Below are 18,414 nucleotides of genomic sequence, written 5' to 3'. Positions count from 1 at the left end.
AACCGCACGTCTACTTTTTTCAACCTAGGAACTATGTAATGATATGTAATATGCAGCTTGCATACATTTCAGGAAGTGTTTGTAACTGAATCTATAGGAAGTTACAGAGCTACTGAGGAAAGACATTTCCCGGCGCACAGCTGATGTCCTGTCAGTGATTCCACTACAGACAACTAGCCCTCCAGCACACAGATAATATAAATACAACCTCAAAAGATCACAAGTTCTCTACAAATAAAGAACCTTTTGTAGACTTTTTTTAAAGCCAACTTTCCTCTAGAACTTGTATTGTTGGATTTCATAGTTTACTCCAGTTATTGTTCAATCATTCATCACACGTAAGGCCCTTGTCACATGGGGCGGACTCTGATTACATCGGCAGGGGAACCGTCTGAGCCCCCCGCTGAACGGAGCAGAGTGGGAGGATGACAGGTCCATGTCTGCTCAGTTTATGAAGAGCGGACAATGACAGAGCCCACTCTGCTCTATGGGCAGCCTGCGATTCTTGTTTTTAGTGGACCAGATCGGATTGGAGGTAGGTAGGTGTAAATGGACACATGTCCGTTTACACCCGCTGGTCCATAGGGGTGAATGGAGGTTCTGATCAGGTCCACCTCAAAAACTGACAGATGGGTCTGATTGGACCCTTCGTGTGAAAGCGGCCTTAAGACTGAAGTGTAAATCCACTTAAACATTCTTTTTTGGGGGAGAGACTGGGGAGGGGTTAGAACCCCAGGTTAGGTTTTCTTTCTATTCAGGGCTCCATTAGAAAGCTTTCATGTGACAATAGTTTATATATATATACACACACATACAGTTTTTCTCTGACTTCCTTTCTGCTGAAACCATCGTCACTGTGACAGTAATCAAGGAGAAACTCCCGAATACTGGCCATCAGGCCCAGATCTAGGGGGGTGCTGGGGTGGGATGTGCCCCCCAACCAGATTTAATTGTGCCCCCCCCCCCAGGTTTTTAAGAGTGCATCCATTGATCCATGAAGCATTCTGATGGGGAAAGTTGATGTAAGAGGGTACTCTGATGTGGACAAATGATGTAACGGGGCGTTCTAATGGGGCGGTTGATGTAACGGGGCGTTCTAATGGGACGGTTGATGTAACGGGGCTTTCTAATGGGACGGTTGATGTAATGGGGCGTTCTAATGGGACGGTTGATGTAACGGGGCGTTCTAATGGGACGGTTGATGTAACGGGGCGTTCTAATGGGACAATTGATGTAATGGGGCATTCTAATTATTATTATTATTATACAGTATTTATAAAGCGCCGGTAGTTCGCTCAGCGCTGTACATTACAAAGGGGGACAGAACATGTAAGAGGGTACTCTGATGCGGACAAATGATGTAACGGGGCGTTCTAATGGGGCGGTTGATGTAACGGGGCGTTCTAATGGGACGGTTGATGTAACGGGGCTTTCTAATGGGACGGTTGATGTAACGGGGCTTTCTAATGGGACGGTTGATGTAATGGGGCGTTCTAATGGGACGGTTGATGTAACGGGGCGTTCTAATGGGACAGTTGATGTAACGGGGCTTTCTAATGGGATGGTTGATGTAACGGGGCTTTCTAATGGGACGGTTGATGTAACGGGGCGTTCTAATGGGACAGTTGATGTAATGGGGCGTTCTAATGGGACGGTTGATGTAATGAGGCGTTCTAAAGGGACGGTAGACGTAACGGGGCGTTCTAATGGGACGGTTGACGTAATGGGGCGTTCTAATGGGACGGTTGATGTAACGGGGCGTTCTAATGGGACGGTTGATGTAACGGGGCGTTCTAATGGGACAATTGATGTAATGGGGCATTCTAATTATTATTATTATTATACAGTATTTATAAAGCGCCAGTAGTTCGCTCAGCGCTGTACATTACAAAGGGGGACAGAACATGTGACAGAACAATAACAATACAATGGAAAACATGAGGGGATCGAGGGCCCTGCTCTTTCGAGCTTACAATCTAGGAGGGAGGGAATGGTGGCACAGGAGGAGATAGCTGTGGGGGATGGAGTGGTAGGAAGAGTGGAGGAGGTCGGCAAGTTAGCAGGGGGTGGGGTAGGCTTCCCTGAAGAGGTGGGTTTTCAGGGTGCGCCTAAAGGAGAGGAGAGTAGGTGATAATCTGATTGGTTGGGGCAGGGAGTTCCAGAGGATGGGTGACACCCTGGAGAAGTCCTGGAGGCGGGCATGGGAGGAGGAGACCAGGGAACTAGAGAGAAGGAGGTCTTGTGAGGAGCGGAGTGTGCATGTTGGGTGGTACTTGGATATTAGGTCAGTGATGTAGTTCGGGGCAGTATGATGGACAGCTTTGTACGTCAGTGTTAGGATTTTGAATTTAATCCGTAGCGCAATCGGAAGCCAGTCGAGGGAATGGCAGAGGGGGGTGGCGGAGATGGAGTGGTTGGAAAGGTGAATGAGTCTGGCTGCCATATTCAAGATCGACTGAAGCGGGGATAGCCAGTGGCGAGGCAGGCCAGTAAGGAGGGAGTTGCAGTAGTCGAGTCGTGATATGATGAGGGAGTGGATGAGCTGTTTAGTGGTTTCTGAGGTTAGGAACGTGCGGATTTTGGCGATGTTGCGGAGGTGGAGTCTGCACAAGCTTATTAAAGATTGGACTTGGGGCTGGAAGGATAGGTTGGAGTCCAGAATGACACCAAGTACTCTGGCCTGGTTTGATAGTGGCGTTGTTGGACATGATGGAGAAGTCAATGGGGGGTGGTGTCCGGGCTGGGGGGAAGACAAGAAAATTGGTCTTGGAGAGGTTCAGTTTAAGGAAGTGGAGCGACATTCAGTCAGATATGTCGCTCAGTAGGTGTTTGATTCGGGCGGAGACCGAGGGGGTGAGGTGGGGGGTTTAGAGATAGATTTGTGTGTCGTCGGCATATAGGTGGTAGTTGAAGTCGTGAGAGTGTATGACTTGGCCAAGGGAGGAGGTGTAGATGGAGAAGAGAAGGGGCCCGAGGACGGAGCCTTGAGGGACCCCAACAGAGAGGGGGAGTGAGGGGGAGGTGGTAGCATTATAGGTAACTAATTCTAATGGGACAGTTGATGTAACAAGGCATTTTAATGGGACAGTTGATGTAACAGGGCGCTCTAATGGGACAGTTGACGTAATGGGGCGTTCTAATGGGACAATTGATGTAACGGGGCATTCTAATGGGACGGTTGACGTAAAGGGGCGTTCTAATGGGACGGTTGACGTAAATGGGCGCTCTAATGGGACGGTTGATGTAACGAGGCGTTCTAATGGGACGGTTGATGTAACGGGGAGTTCTAATGGGACGGTTGATGTAACGGGGCATTCTAATGGGACGGTTGATGTAATGGGGCGCTCTTTGATGCAGACAGTTGATATGTATATAGGCACTCTGACGGGGGCACCTGATGCAGGGAGGGACTCTGATAGGGACACTTGATATAAGGAGGCACAAGTTGGGTTTAAGCATCCTAATCTAATGACAGCCTGATACGTACTAGTGTTCCCTGTTCTCTTCTGCACTGCCTCTACCCTACCTGTCAGATGATATTTCCAGGCTGCGACTCCTGGTACAGAAGTGAACAGGGAATACTGGTTTCCTGCATCTCTGTCACACTGTTGACATTATTCCCCCTAACCTTTTATACTGTGCCCTCAGATTAGATCTGGCCCTGCTGCCCATACATGTATCAAGCAATTGAAAACAAGAGATTCTTCATTAACTGCAATATCGAACAATGCAACACATAAGGTATCAATTGAAAATATGATCCATCAAAAACAATCTAATAAAAAAAATATCATTTAATCGATCTCTTTTACGATCAGTTCTTTAAAGAGGTAGTAAACTCTGCTGTAAAATTTATATTCTGGGCCCCCCAGGTGTGTTATGCCATAATGTGCTAGTATGCATGGCATATTAGTACATTATGGCAGACTTACCTGACAAACAGTGCCTTCCAGCGCTGCAGTGGGTTCCATATGGAGAGCCCCCGGCACTTCCATCTTTACTCGGTCTTCCTTCCAGGTCCTGTGCCTACGGCCATGCGATAGGCCAGGCTGCGATGACTATTTATTTGCAAAATTTTATAAGAAAACCACTTTTTTTTTCAAAATGTTTGGACTTTCTCATTTATACAGCAAAAAAAACCAAAAATCCCAGTGGTGAATAAATACCACCAAAATAAAGTTTTATTTTATCTGTCTAAAAAAAATGCAAAAAAAATTCATATGGGTAGAGTGTTGCATGACCGCGCAATTGTCATTCAAAATGTGATAGCGCTGAAAGCTGAAAATTGGCCTGGATAGGAAGGGGGTGAAAGTGTCCAGATTTGAAGTGGTTAAAAAGGACCCACACATCAGTAAAAGCCCAACAGGGGTTCTAATCCTTCACCCTTGTATCTAAAATCAAAAGAAAAACTATTTTGGCAAAATATAATGGCTAAGATGGGGAAAATATACCTATTCCCTACCAGCAATAATTTACCCCATAAAAGCTGACTCTTGTAAAACTCTGGCTGGAAATAAATACAGATTTATGTTTACATGAGCCTCTTTGGTTTATTGTGCAGAGTCATGTCAGAGTTTAATCCGCTGTGACCGTACTGTAGCTTAGCCTACCCTGCACTCCTGCATTACACACTGATCCACATTACTGCTGACTGTCACATGTTCAGTATAAAAGCTTTCAATGAAACCTAAAAAACTCAGATAAAAATAATTTTCATTAGTTAAAGCTGAACTCTCGACATAAAAACTTGTATTTAACTCTGTTCCTCAATAGACAGAAAGGATATACAATAAATCCTCTTTTGTGTGCACCAAATGCCTTTGTAGATCCAGATATTACCTTGTAAATATGGCAATGACATCATCGCTGTGCTGCACATAGTCTGTTCAGAGAGAAGAGCTGAGGGAGGGGCCCAACAGTCTCCACCCACTACAGTGTGCCTGTAGAAAAGCACAGAAGAGGCGGAGACAAGACCAGTCACCCTGCACAAGGAGAGAGAGCAGCAGTGAGCGCTCTTTATTAGTCCCCATGCACACGGGACGTTTTTACAGCGGCTGTTTTTGTCTTTTAACGTTTTTTTCTACAGCTAAACCCCCCAGCATGTTATCCTATGTGTCCATGAACACATAGACCGTAATCAATGTTTTTTGGCTGGAAAAAAACCCAGAACTAGTGGGTTTCTGGAGGAGTTTTTAAGCTGTAAAAACGCTTTAACCACTTCCAGTCCGGACACTTTTACCCCCTTCCTGTCCAGGGCAATTTTCAGCTTTCAGCGCTATCACACTTTGAATGACAATTGCGCGGTCATGCAACACTGTACCCATATTAATTTTTTACCATTTTTTTGAGACAGATAAAGCTTTATTTTGGTGGTATTTATTCACCGCTGGGATTTTTATTTTTTTTGCTATGTAAATGAAAAAGTCCAAAAATTGTGAAAAAAAGTGTTTTTCTTATAACATTTTGCAAATAAATAATCTTTCATCATAAATCTTGGCTGAAATGTATTCCGTTATCTTTTTAGTAAAAAAAAAAATAAGCCAAATTAGTTTATAACCACAAATTATAATTTTTAAACATTTTTTTAAAATTTTTATTTTATATTTTATATATTATTTATGGGTTTTTTTTTGTTTTTTTACATACTGTCACCCTAGCAGTACAGTGTCACCATGGTGATACTGTACTACTTGTGGAGGGTGATGAAGATTTTTTTTTTTTTTTTTTTTACAGTGATTGGGTGTAAAAGCAATCATTTCTCCTTCTCTCTGTCTGCATTCCTGCAGCCATTGAGAAATACTGAGTGAGCTGTGATTGGTCACAGCTTGTCACATTTTACAAGGCTGTTGTGAATAGCCTTCTACCATGTGACTTCTGTGATCATTCACAGATTTCACACGTAGTAAGCAAGGATGTCACAAGTGACATCTTGCTTACTACTTTGCATGTGATCACTGATTGGCCAATCAGATCACAAGATCGGGATCCTGTCCGACAATCAGTGTTTCAGTGTTTCTGGAGGACACAGTGGGCACCGGATCGCGGTGCTGCGCGCTCCCAGGGAGCGCGCACAACTAGAAATGGCGGGTGCCGTTTATAAACAGCAACCTGCCCCTGGAGTGCCACCGCCCTGCCGTTTATAAACAGCAGGTGGACGGCAAGTGGTTAAGGCTCCATGTACACTGCAGCTGATAAACACGTTTGGGAGCTTTTCTGCGTTTTCTTCAGCAGCCCCTGAGCTCTCCCTAATGTTTTCCTATGTGTCCATGTACAATATGTCATTTACAGTCGTTTACAGGCAGTTGAGTTTACAGTTCTTTTTTTGAACGCATCAAATTTTCGTTCAGGGGTAGATTTTATCAGCATTTCAAACGTCAAACGCTTGTAAACGTGGCTAACCGCGTTTATAAATGCTTGGAAACATTTTTTAACTCTTCCATTTCCAGATGCTGTCCAGAGCCTTTTTTCATCACGAAAAAATGCATGCAAAGTGTTTTCCCGGTACTCAAATGGACCCGGTACACCATACTTTGAGGTTTACATGAAAGAAAATATGTTAGACACTGCTGCAATAAGTTCTGCACAGAAATGAGCTGGAACACATCCAAACACCACAAAAAAAAAAGACAGCTAATCTCAACACATACTGCTCTCTCTGCTTCTGCTCTAATTCTGTCAAAATGTCTGAAATAGTTCAATTTTTACTGTTTTTCAGTGCATTCTGGGCATCTTGGAAGATCTCCTGAGGTCATCGTTAAAAAACGCTTCTAAACGCAAATGCGCATAAACGCGGTATGCAAACGCGGCTAAACAGACCTACGTTTTCCAGCAGTCAGTTTCCATTGTTCAGAAGGGTCCCGTGCAGGGGTGGACTGACAACTCATGGGGCCCCCGGGCAATAGGGGATCATGGGGCCCCTGTGTCCTTGCCCAAACTCAAAAAAGCCTATGAAAAAGGTACCAGGGGCATCTCATGGGGCCCCCTACTGACCTTGGGCAGTGCCCGAGTTTCCAAATGGTCAGTCCACCCCTGGTCCCGTGTACATGGAGCCTAACGCTGAAAAATGCAGCAAAATGCGGTAAAATGCCGCAAACCAGTGTTTTTGGTCTTTTTGACCCCCCCAAATTTTTTTTTTGGTCCAAAAACACAGCTGATCATGGCAAAACGTCACTAAACGCTAAAAAAACTGAAAAACTCACGTTTTTAACGTGACTTTAGCCAGTTAATGTTACCAGCGTTATCAAAACGCCCGTGTGCATGAGGACTTAGGCTGGCCATACACTATACAATTTTCTTTAGAAAAGTGCTTTAGATTTACCAAAAACCATATAATAGGAGGTCAAACTTAAACAACACTTTCAATTGTATCCAATTAGGGAGGCCCTTGTACTACATAGTTGAAGGTAAATCTAAATGAAATTGGGCAGACATTGGACAGAAAATTGTATAGTGTATGGCCAGCTTTACAAGAAGCTCCTGCACAGAGGTAAAGTCTCACACTGGATTATTGCACAGATCTGGAAGAAATACACAAAGCACACCATGATTTATGGAAGAATACACACGCCTATTGTACTGAATCAATATTTGCTTATCCTGGAGTTCAGTTTTAAAGCATGTTTAGCAAAAATTTTTTTTTTAGGTATGCATGGAGTAGGAAAAATTACGCCTGAAAATGTTTTTTCTTTGCTGTTTCCCAGCTCTGGAAATTCATTAGTCTCTGTATTTGGAAGGATGGGAAATCCAGCATGTTACAATTGTTACCAGCGGTGAGGGGAAATCTTCCAATCAGATCAACTATCTAATTTTCTTTTAGATTTTCTTTCACTTCCTGTTGCATCTCTGGGACAGAAAGTGGCGAGAAATCTCCCCACTGGAACACAGGCAAAAGGATAAGACCGAATTGTGCATGGCCATCATAAAGTTGATTTTCTTCCAGGGGCGGACTGACAACTCATGGGGCCCCCAGGCAATAGGGGATCATGGGGCCCCTGTGTCCTTGCCCAAACTCAAAAAAGCCTATAAAAAAGGTACCAGGGGCATTTCATGGGGCCTTTGTTAAAGATAGTTATTAAGAGGTTGTTGAATAAATTACCGTATCACCCAGTAAATGGTCTCCATTCAGTAGCCAAAAAAGGCATGCAAAAAGAGGGGGGTTGTGAAAAGAGATTCACAAAGAAAGCGGCTACATTATGAACAGAATGTGATACTCAGAAAAATTTCCAAAAATTATGCTTTATTACACATACAAATTTGACATATGGGCAATCGCCCTGGTTTACCATCACCTCAGTATGAGACAATACACACAGACCTAAAACCATATAAAATGACACCAAGACCGGTCTGAATGCATGTGCAACAAGGACAATGACTACAAGAGTCTAAAGTCCCTGTAGCACTGGCGCATAGGTGAACACTTCCCAAAGGAGGTGTATGCAAAAATTATACCATAGGTATACCATAAAACGTGTTATAAATGTGTAGATAATGCTACTACCAGAATGGTTATATACCAAACAGGGAGTTTCAAAAATTATACTATGGATATAGGTATCACATGTATGCAATACAGCAAGTACAGTATGCGTCAAAAAGAAGGCATGCCTCTAGGCCTATATGAGACAAAACATAAATGTCATATAAATGATGCAGTACATTCCTATGCCGGCACAAGTGGTTGGGGCCCATTCATCTGTGATATTACCAGCTGTTTCCTAGGGCTCTTGAATAAGAATATGCCCCATTTTTTACCAGGATGGAAGGATAGATGCATAAAGCAGCGCACTGCTTGAAATGGTTTCTTCACCACTACATGTGGACTATACACCACTTTCTGTAAGAAAAACAAGACACATCCCAATAGATCTTCTGCCTGTTGAAATACATGTGGTATATCTTGTTTCCTATATAAAGCACCCTTGATGTCCCCATCCTGTAGTGAAACAAACAATATGTGGAAAGTCACTGAAAGAGCTTTCACTCTATATAGGATATATAGGTCATATAGGTCACATAGGACCATATATCTAGTGTCCTGCAACAGTCCACTCACCACCTGTGCAATGGATAATAGGAGAGGAAAGGATATCCTTCATAGGTACTGCCATACAAGGCCAGGGAGGCCAAGGAACCACCGCTGACATCCGCCGATATACCGCGGGTTCCAGCCTCTTCTCAGCGCCTGTGCTGCCTAGGCTTGCCTCATGGCATGTGAAAATGGCTTCCTCCTTGTAGGTCAGCGTGTGTTCCACCTAATGCGCATGACCGGAAGTGACGTATCTGACGTATGACGTCATACGTCAGATACGTCACTTCTGAGTGAAAGCTCTTTCAGTGACTTTCCACATATTGTTTGTTTCACTACAGGATGGGGACATCATGGTGCTTTGTATAGGAAACAAGATATACCACATGTATTTCAACAGGCAGAAGATCTATTGGGATGTGTCTTGTTTTTCTTACAGAAAGTGGTGTATAGTCCACATGTAGTGGTGAAGAAACCATTTCAAGCAGTGCGCTGCTTTATGCATCTATCCTTCCATCCTGGTAAAAAATGGGGCATATTCTTATTCAAGAGCCCTAGGAAACAGCTGGTAATATCACAGATGAATGGGCCCCAACCACTTGTGCCGGCATAGGAATGTACTGCATCATTTATATGACATTTATGTTTTGTCTCATATGGGCCTAGAGGCATGCCTTCTTTTTGACGCATACTGTGCTTGCTGTATTGCATACATGTGATACCTATATCCATAGTATAATTTTTTGAAACTCCCTGTTTGGGATATAACCATTCTGGTAGTAGCATTATCTACACATTTATAACACGTTTTATGGTATACCTATGGTATAATTTTTGCATACACCTCCTTTGGGAAGTGTTCACCTATGCGCCAGTGCTACAGGGACTTTAGACTCTTGTAGTCATTGTCCTTGTTGCACATGCATTCAGACCGGTCTTGGTGTCATTTTAGGGCTCGTTCACACTAGGCTGTTTTGCCAATGCTTGCCAAACGCCCCTATAGCGTTTGGCAAGCGTTGGTCCGGCGTTTGCGGAGCGTTTTTTAACGCTCGGCAAACGCTCCGCAAACGCCGCATGCGCGGTTTAGCGGCGGTTGCTAGGCGTTTGCCGAGCGTTAATAACGCCCCACAAATGCCTATAATGCAGTTTGAGTGGTGTTACCGCTCCGCAAACGCCCCGCAACCGCGTCGCAACCGCACCGCAAACGCCGGCCGGGCGTTTGCGGAGCGGCACCATAGACAAGAATAGTAGGCTTCAAAGCCTCCTGACTCGTCCAGAGGCGTCCGTTTTGCCGCGACGCGACGCAAACGCTCCCGTTAGAACAGCACCATGTGCTGTAATGTGCAGAATTGGCAGAGGCGTTTGGGAAGCGGTAAAAACGCTTCCCAAACGCCTCTCTGCCGCCTGCACACAAGGCTAGTGTGAACGTAGCCTTATATGGTTTTAGGTCTGTGTGTATTGTCTCATACTGAGGTGATGGTAAACCACGGCGATTGCCCATATGTCAAATTTGTATGTGTAATAAAGCATAATTTTTGGAAATTTTTCTGAGTATCACATTCTGTTCATAATGTAGCCGCTTTCTTTGTGAATCTCTTTTCACAACTCCCCTCTTTTTGCATGCATTTCATGGGGCCCCCTACTGACCCCAGGCCCTCGGGCAGTGCCTGAGTGCTCGAATGGTCAGTCCACCCCTGTTTTCTACAAAGATGTAACAGTCGTATTGTAACCTGCATGGTGACCCTAATAGAAAGACAAGCATTTAACCTTTGCAGTGGAGGGGCGGGGGGTCGGAGTCCCCACAAGGTTTCATTTTAAAATTTCCCCCAGGTTTCAGCTTTAAAGTGCATCTCTTGCTTTGTTCTGAGCACTGCACAGGCTTGCTTTAACCACTTGCCCTCCTGAGGATTTACCCCCCTTCCTGACTAGGCCATTTTTTTGCATTACGGCGCTGTGTTACTTTAACTGAAAATTGCGCGGTCATACAACGCTGCACCCAAATGAAATTTACATCCTTTTTTCCCCACAAATTGAGCTTTCTTTCGGTGGTATTTGATCGCCTGTGCGGTTTTTATTTTTTGCACTATAAAAAAAAAATGTTTGACAATTTTGAGAAAAAAAACAATATGTTTGACTTTTTGCTATTAAACATATCCAGTAAATAAAATTTAAAAAAATCAAATTTTGTCATAAATTTAGGCCAAAATGTATTCTGCTCCATGTCTTTGCTAAAATAAAATCCCAATACGTGTTAATTAATTAGTTTACGTTTAAAGTTATAGTGTTTACAAATGGCGGTATATATACCTGGATTTATTTTTTATTTTTTTTAATGTTTACTAGTAACAGTTCTGACATTGGGGGGAACTGACTTGGTGTCACTGACATCTCCAGTGACACCAATACAAAAGAGCACTGACACTGTACTAATGGCACTTGGCAGGACAGGGTTAACATGAGGGGTAATCAAAGGTTTAACTGTGTGCAGGGTGTGTTTTACTATGTCTGTGTGCTTTAAAGTAAGCACACTGCTTTGGTTGGCTGTGCTGTGCACAGTCATCCAAAGCAGTGTGCCTGAGCTGACAGGGAGGAGAACTGATAGTAAACAAAACAGTTCTCCCTGTCGGTGATCCTCGGTAATCACCGGGCACCGAAGAGTTATCACCAGCTGGGACCTGGTGATTGACAGCTGCGGCCGCAAAATATATATGTGATTTTGCACACCCGTGCCGCCCTGTCGCAGTATTTCTGCTATAGGACGGTCGGGAAGCAATTAAGGTTTGGTACAGGTGTGATGGTGTACATATTTTTTCATGCATTTTCCCTGTGTTCCAGCACACCCCATGTAGGGCACCCCATCCATTTCAATGGGCTACCCTATATGCGAGAAATGCAAAAAAGAAGTCCCCAACCCTTTTCCAAAATCACATTGCACTACACTGTATGATGCTGCGGCACCATGTGGTTTGGTATGCACAAAAAGGCAAGCGTTAGCAGACGCATGGGGGCAACGCGCTTACAACACGCATGGTGTGATCTCAGCCTTACAGTTATGTTCTGATGTTATATGTATAACGAATATAACGAAATTGCATTGTATTGTTTGCTATGTTTAAAAAAGGAAAGCCCTCTGTCTTTTTTCTTTGATGGCATAAGGGAAAGTTTTAAGCGCTGTTTAATATTTGCCATCTGTGTCCCATTGGAGAGACGTCCCTTCACTTCCTGTCCCATAGCCAAAATAGGACGTGAAAGGAAATCCTTCCAAAGTGAAGGAACCCATGGTTGTCACCAGAACTAGTGTCCCCATTGGAAGATTTCCCCTCTATTACTATTCTAAAGAAAACAAAAAATTTGGGATTTTTTGAATTTCACTTTTGGTGATAATGGTAAAAGGCGCCACAGATTGGGTTGCCACATCATCCCTTTAAACCCGAACACAGATTAATAACACAGGTTCTGAGGATAATTTAATGCCGATAAGGCTCTAAATGAGTTTCATTGCCACCTTAATCAGCCACAAAAGCTGTGTAATTCATATGTGTTCCGTTTTAAAGAAATGAGGTGGCAACCCTAGCCACAGACATCAAAAGAAACTGATTGGGGTTCACTCTATTCAAAATTTTAAAAAATGTTTTGTTTTTAAATGCACTTTAAATGAGGGTTGGACCAATTCCGATTACAGGGATTGTAAAGTTAACCTCCCTGGCGGTCTGATTATTTCAGATTTTTGGTGCTGAAAGCGGTACCATTATTTTGCATGGAAATATGTCGTTTTTTTATTGTAGGCTGTAATTTTTAGGAATAACTCACTGAAATCTGTCCGAACAAGAGTCTAGTAAACATCCCCGGTATGATAAAATTTGAAACACAAAATCATAAATTATAATATAATAAATAATCATAAAAAATAATAATATAATAATAATACATTTAATTCAATAATATAATCAAACCAAAAACACTGAAATTTGAAATATAGCGCCAAGTTCGCACATCACTGAGCAAAGTTGCAAAATCGTTTTCAGTGTCTGATGATGAATTTCCCCACAAATCATTATTTCTCAATTCTGCAAGTGGTTCTGATTTACTATCGCTGTTCTCTAGCCGGTCTAAAACCACTTTTGATCTAAAGGGACGCTTTTTGGACGCCATGGACGTTTCTCAGTTTCCAGGCAGAAAGAACAGTAAAAATGCAGGCAGGGGACAGGACATAGCACTCGGGACAAAATGTATGTGAAATGGTTTGAAACAGCAATGTTTTACTATGTAAAATTCGTTTTGAAAAAAATGACATTTTTTTTAAATTTTCAAATTTCCCACCGCCGGCGGCACCCGTACGTCCCGACGTCACAGGGACCGGAACACAGAAGCCGGATGCCGGCATCAGCCGGAGGAGATGGCCGGGGATGCTGCAGGGGACACATCGCGGGAGCGAAGGACAAGGTAATCTCTGCAGGGAATCCCTATGCAGCGCCGCATGGTAAGCCCGAGTGTAGCTCAGGGTTACCGCTTTTGGTACAAAAACTTTACCCCAAGCTACACTTGGGAATACTGCCAGGGAGGCTAATTTTTTTTTTAACTAAAACAAACATGTTATATTTAACTGCTCTGTGTATTGCACAGAGTGGCCCCAAATCTCCTCTTCTGGGGTCTTCCGCCAGCACTCTTGGCTTCTCCTCTTCTGAGTGTCCTGCAGGCTCAATCCCAAAATGGGCTGTGTGTATCTATTAACACACATAGCATGCCCCCCCCTATTTTCACTGGATTTGATTGACAGCAGCAGAAGCCAATGGCTCCCACTGCTCCCAGCCAAGCTCGTGGATGCAAGAGGTACACCTGTACAAATACTACATATGTATGAATGTGAGTTAGGGACCTTAGATTGTACGCTCCTTGAGGGTTAGGGACTGATGTGAATGTACAATATACAGGCGTACCTTGGTTTACAAATTTAATACATTCTCCGGGATGTTTCGTGCTGCGAAAAATTCATAAACTGAAACAAGGTTTCCCATAGGAGAGCATGGAAAACCAATTAATCCATTCCAGAGGTCAGAAAAAAGTAAAAAAAAAAAGTATTTTATCTGTTCAAAACTCTTTATAAAGTGCACTTCAAAGGCATAAATACTGTACAGGGACATGATAAAAAATTTCCAGAATGGCTCCAAAACCACTCCAACACCTCCACACTCGACGCCACGTGCTACCCACAGACTCCAGCATGCACGGGGCTGACACTATAAACCTCCCAGGAGCAATTCATCCTGGGGAAACTTGCTTCATATTGCAAAAAAAACTTGTAAATGCATTGAAAACCAATGAATCAATTCCGGAGGTCAGAAAAAAGTAAAAAAAAAAGTCTTATCTGTTCAAAACTCTTTATAAAGTGCACTTTAAAGGCACGGGGCTGGCGCTATAAACCTCCCAGGCGCAATGCATCCGGGGGAAACTTGCTTCATATTGCAAAAAAAACTTGTAAATGCATTGAAAACCAATTAATCTGTTCCGGAGGTCAGCAAAAAGTTAAATAAAGAGTCTTATCTGTTCAAATCTCTTTATAAAGTGCACTTTAAAGGCACGGGGTCGGCGCTATAAACCTCCCAGGCGCAATACATCCTGGGGAAACTTGCTTTGTATTGCGAAAAAAATTCATAAACCGAGGCATTATTTTCAATGGATCTTCATTTGTAAACCGAAAATTACATTAACCGAGGCGTTCATAAACCGAGGTACGCCTGTATATGTAAAGTGCTGCGTAAACTGATACGCTATATAAGTACTTGAAATAAATAATTTCCAATCAGATCTGGAAGGGCTGAGTCCTGCCAGGGAGTTGGTTGGATGACCTCTCATCCTGCCTTTTGTACATCAACACAGATTGAATGTCTTTGCAAAGTTGTACAAAACATGCGGGTTCTGTGGGCTCGTTTTCTAATCTCTGTATAAATTCCACAATAGTGAAATCCATGGAACAAGGAAACCTGCAAGACGAATGCATTACTAGTTTCATTCACATTCCTGTTCTCTCAGATACAATTGAATGTAAAGCACTGTGTACATTGACAGAGCGACCGTATTTTTTGCTCCATAAGACACACTTTTTCCCTCCATAAAAAGGGGGAAAACGTCAGTGCGTCTTATGGAGCGAATATAAAGCGGCCGGTCCGGTATTTCTGCCACCACCATGTCAGAATACCGGGCCGGCCGCTCAGCTCTTCTCTCCTGCAGGGCCTTACCTGTTCCTCGCTCCAGCGCTGCACAGTCTTCCCGCGCTGGCTTCTCTGACAGCCGGGTGCCCACTGCGCATGCGCTGCGCTTTGTGAATGGTCCAGTGTTTTCTGGGACACATGACAGGTCCCAGAAGGCGCAGGGCCATTCACAAAGCGCAGCGCTTCTCGCGCATGCGCAGTGGGCACCCGGTTGTCACAGAAGCCGGCGCGGTTAGAAGAGGGAAAGACAGCGCCGCAGAAGTGGGAGCGGGTACCTGTCAAATTCAGGTACCCGCTCCCCCTCCCTCCCCAAAGGTCAGCAGTCTCTGGTCATCTCCTTTACTGTCTGCAGTCTCTGGTCATCTCCTGTACTGTGTCTGCAGTCTCTGGTCATCTCCTTTACTGTCTGCAGTCTCTGATCATCTCCTGTACTGTGTCTGCAGTCTCTGGTCATCTCCTGTACTGTGTCCGCAGTCTGGTCATCTCCTGTACTGTGTCCGCAGTCTCTGACTGTCTCCTCTAGTTTGTCTGCAGTCTCTGACCATCCCTGTACTGTGTCCGCAGTCTCTGGTCATCTCCTGTACTGTGTCCGCAGTCTCTGGTCATCTCCTGTACTGTGTCCGCAGTCTCTGGTCATCTCCTGTACTATGTCCGCAGTCTCTGGTCATCTCCTGTACTGTGTCCGCAGTCTCTGGTCATCCCCTGTACTGTGTCCGCAGTTTCTGGTCATCTCCTGTACTGTGTCTGCAATCTCTGGTCATCCCCTGTACTGTGTCCGCAGTCTCTGGTCATCTCCTGTACTGTGTCCGCAGTCTCTGGTCATCTCCTGTACTGTGTCCACAGTCTCTGGTCATCTCCTGTACTGTGTCCGCAGTCTCTGGCCATCTCCTGTACTTTGTCCGCAGTCTCTGGTCATCTCCTGTACTGTGTCCGCAGTCTCTGGTCATCTCCTGTACTATGTCTGCAGTCTCTGGTCATCTCCTATAGTACATCCGCAGTCTCTGGTCATTCCCTCTACTATGTCTGCAGTCCATTGGTTCAGAATATTTTTTTTTCTTGTTTTTCGCCTCTAAAACCTAGGTGTGTCTTATGGAGCGAAAAATACGGTATATAAGTACCTGAAATAAATAAACATTGTGCCATTCTATAGTCCACTATCCTCCAACCACCTCTGCTCTTCAACCTGCAGCATTTTGTATATTTTTTAATTTGGTGCAGGTCTGTGTGGCTCCAATCATAGAACTGCATCACCCATTCACAGATCCATTCACAAGGATCTGTGAATGGAACAACTACAAGTCCCATCAACAACCGCGGCAGACAGACTCACGGTTCTCAATAAAGTGAGAGAGATTCTGCACAACAGAATCAAATGATCAATAAATGGGTTTACACTATGGGGCTTCTCTCTTTCTGGATCCTCACTATATGGTCCATACGGAGGAGAATTTAACCAGATAGGATGGGGAACATATATCCATTACTCTGCCACCATCCATCCCATTTGGAGATTCTTAGCAATAATTAATTAATTAGCGGGATATGACCCGGGGCAGGGGCGGACTGACCATTTGGAAACTAGGGCACTGCTCGAGGGCCCGGGGTCAGTAGGGGGCCCCATGAGATGCCCCTGGTACCTTTTTCATAGGCTTTTTTGAGTTTGGGCAAGGACACAGGGGCCCCATGATCCCCTATTGCCGGGGGGCCCCATGAGTTGTCAGTCCGCCCCTGATAGCGCCGTCAATTTACGCAGCATAATGAAGTATATGTGACTTGTGTCCATAGTAAGAAACCATGAACTACAGTGCACCTCCCTCTAAACATACAATTCCTTGAAAAGTATATATCAGATAAATCACCATTGGGTACATATCATAGTGGGTAAACGTGTTAAATCCACAGAAAAGTCTTTGAGTCTTGTGAAAGAATGTCAAGGAATTGTATGTTTAGAGGGAGGTGCACTATAGTTCATGGTTTCTTACTATGGACACAAGTCACATATACTTCATTATGCTGCGTAAATTGACGGCACTATTAGGGGCGGACTGACAACTCATGGGGCCCCCGGGCAATAGGGGAACATGGGGCCCCTGTGTCCTTGCCCAAACTCAAAAAAGCCTATGAAAAAGGTACCAGGGGCATCTCATGGGGCCCCCTACTGACCCCGCGCCCTCGGGCAGTGCCCGAGTTTCCAAATGGTCAGTCTGCCCCTGGGCACTATATAAGTACCTGTAATAAATAAATAATAATGCAAAGACAAGACAATTTGCCTTGAGTCCTATGAGATTTGTTCACACTGCTGTGCTTCTGTCAAAAAAAAAAAAGTTGCATTTTTGTGTAGTGCGTCCTGACGCGCTGTAATGCATCGCAATACGCCGCAGTGCATAAGAATTACATACAGCCAGGAGAATAAGCAACAGAAGCGTGGGATCACAGCGCACACCGACGTGCGGGTTATACATGCATTATATTGTGCGCTGTGGTGTAAATGAGTCCTAAATGGTCTATAATATCAGTTTCTTTAGTAGCGGCCACCTTTTCAATAGAATATGATAGGACAGAAATATTGGCCATCCTAGTGCTAAGGATGCATTGTAATATTTGATTGCTACAGAAGGCTCAGTATAGGTGAGGTCCCATGTCCCAGCCTTGGCCCCGCTCATCCAAAGACCCCCCTCAACGCAGCGCTCCCACCGGGGACTCCAGCACAAACTTTAAGTCAGCAGAAAGTTCAGCCGGGGCTTTGCTCACTCACCCTGTCCTGGATGACGTGGAGCTCCCAGCAGAAGAGACGGGAAATAAGAAGCATGGGGAGAGGGAAAATGCTTTTTAACAGATCCTTTATCTGGGAGAGGAGAAGGCAGGATCCAGGGAGGAGTCTGGGACAGTCACACCACAATGACTACAGCCTGGGTGACTCTGATCACCTGAGGGTTGGCTGCAAACCTTTTTTTTTTTAAATGGGGCCAGCTTAACCTGATTGGCCCTTTAGTTGTCCTCTGCTTGAATTGAAACATCTGGAAGGAGGAGCCGTTTATGCTGGGAGGGACTTTGCACCCCTCAGCTCTGGCAGCACATCTGGGAAAGCAGAGGCTTGCTAGCATTGCGAAGAGAATGATGTATGAAAGGCAAATTCCACCTTCTGCAATAAAGAAAAAAAAACTTGCACCCCGATTG

General features: G+C 44.3%; 1 protein-coding gene across 1 annotated transcript in view; it reads right to left on the bottom strand.

Moving 5' to 3' along the window:
- LOC149463035 (monocarboxylate transporter 2-like) overlaps nucleotides 1–18,076 on the bottom strand; it is a 69,690-nt gene extending 51,614 nt beyond the window's left edge. Inside the window, exon 1 of the mRNA XM_089676015.1 lies at nucleotides 17,993–18,076. The gene's annotated coding sequence lies outside the window, so the exon portion shown is untranslated. The remainder of the gene's footprint in view (nucleotides 1–17,992) is intronic.
- Between the last annotated feature and the right edge of the window lie 338 nt (nucleotides 18,077–18,414).

The sequence above is a fragment of the Staurois parvus genome, unplaced genomic scaffold, assembly GCF_062004578.1.
Source record: "Staurois parvus isolate SC_StPar_1 unplaced genomic scaffold, SC_StPar_1.0 ptg000162l, whole genome shotgun sequence".
NCBI classification, from domain to species: Eukaryota; Metazoa; Chordata; class Amphibia; order Anura; family Ranidae; genus Staurois; species Staurois parvus.
This window is presented reverse-complemented; position numbering and strand designations above follow the sequence as displayed.